Source organism: Magnolia sinica, chromosome 3 (assembly GCF_029962835.1).
Source record: "Magnolia sinica isolate HGM2019 chromosome 3, MsV1, whole genome shotgun sequence".
Lineage (NCBI taxonomy): Eukaryota > Viridiplantae > Streptophyta > Magnoliopsida > Magnoliales > Magnoliaceae > Magnolia > Magnolia sinica.
The window spans coordinates 106,412,802-106,414,313 of NC_080575.1; the positions used below are offsets into that span (position 1 = coordinate 106,412,802).

General features: G+C 36.4%; 1 long non-coding RNA gene across 1 annotated transcript; it reads right to left on the reverse strand.

Moving 5' to 3' along the window:
• Positions 1 to 250: 250 nt before the first annotated feature.
• Positions 251 to 1,058, reverse strand: LOC131238679 (uncharacterized). The gene is made up of 3 exons (XR_009168018.1): positions 1,005 to 1,058; positions 833 to 925; positions 251 to 643 (listed from the first exon to the last, which is right to left on the reverse strand). It is a non-coding gene; the product is annotated as an uncharacterized LOC131238679 (long non-coding RNA).
• Between the last annotated feature and the right edge of the window lie 454 nt (positions 1,059 to 1,512).

Sequence of the window (1,512 nt, forward strand, 5' to 3'; positions counted from 1 at the left end):
GCCTTCATATAGATTAAAGACGGCCCAGCATGCCAATAATTATTATTATTATATATAAATCAATCGAAACCTGTATTTTTTAAATATTTGAAACATAAAAAAAATATATAATATTTATTACAATAAATTGAAAATAGTCTTGAATATAAATAAATAAATAAAAACAGATCCATCTATCAAACAAAGTTCTTGCCCTCACCTGGACTTTCAAGCTCCTATTGCCATAATTCCTGAAGCAGTTAAGCTCTCATCTAGAGGCAGCTTCTCAAGTGCTCCTAGCACTGTACTGATTGAATCTTCCATAGAACTGTTGCTTATGCCACCACTACACTTTTGAGCTTCCTGGAGCCATTGGTTAAGAAACCTATGCCCGTCTAACTGAAGAAAATGATTAAGGCAACCATTCTTCTCTGTCGCTGATAAGGTACTTGCTACAATTGACCATTGTCTGGATGCATTACCTACATTCTTCGTAATATTTTCTCTCTACCTCTGCATAACAGCAACCGACTCTTCAACTCTAGCAAGGTTTGTGAGTCCATCTTTCATCTCAGTTGGGGTGAGGAAATCTTCTAACGTCATATTGCCTTCATGCACCAGCTAGGTACTTCCAACACGCTAATACTCTCATCATCTGCTGTTTCTGAAATACACATCTTCAATTTGATGAGTTGGCTAAAAAATATTAATGTTAATTGATAACTAATACCAAATAATCCTGAAAGCAAGGTTTAAGGTGAGGTGAGCAACAAGTTTAGTGAACAACAAGATATGTCACATTCCAGTATGAAAAACCAAGCACTGATTATTTTAGAATTCATGTAGTGATTACCAGCTTTGGTTGGCCATTTCTACCCCCAATAGTTGTCACGATTATATCACCCATCTCTGTGCCATTTCCATCGACCACGACAGTTTCCATTTCCTAGAAGAAAAAATCACATTTCATAGAGAAGGCTAATATGCTATCAAGCAAGCAGAGATAAGATTATATTAAAACCTACCTTGTCATCCCTTATCTTCATATCATTCATTCATTTCTTCAGGCAACCTATCCATGCTAATAGCATTTCCACTTGTGTTTCTCAATCTAGTCAAAGGCAACACACTAGCATTTCCACTTGTGTTTCTCAATCTAGTCGAAGGCAACACACTAGCTGATGCCATTTGCTGCAAATGGGGAACCAAACAGATCTAGTTCCAATACGTTGCAGAATCACCTTTTTTTTCTCAACAAAACCCAATCCTTCACCTACTTTTATTTTGTAAATATGTCTTTCAAATGAACCCATGTGAAGTAAATGTGTCATCAGTTATATGTGGTAACTTTGTAATTAGAATGCATTGGAAATAGACAAGCCAAAATACTGGAATTGTTTGCGAGATGAGATTTCGGTCTCATCACACATCCACAGGCCCCACCTTTCGTTCTATGTTTTTTGGACCCGATTGAAAACTTTGAAGAGAATGCATTGCATTTCAAACTAATTCTTGCTTAGCAAATTCCTCAAT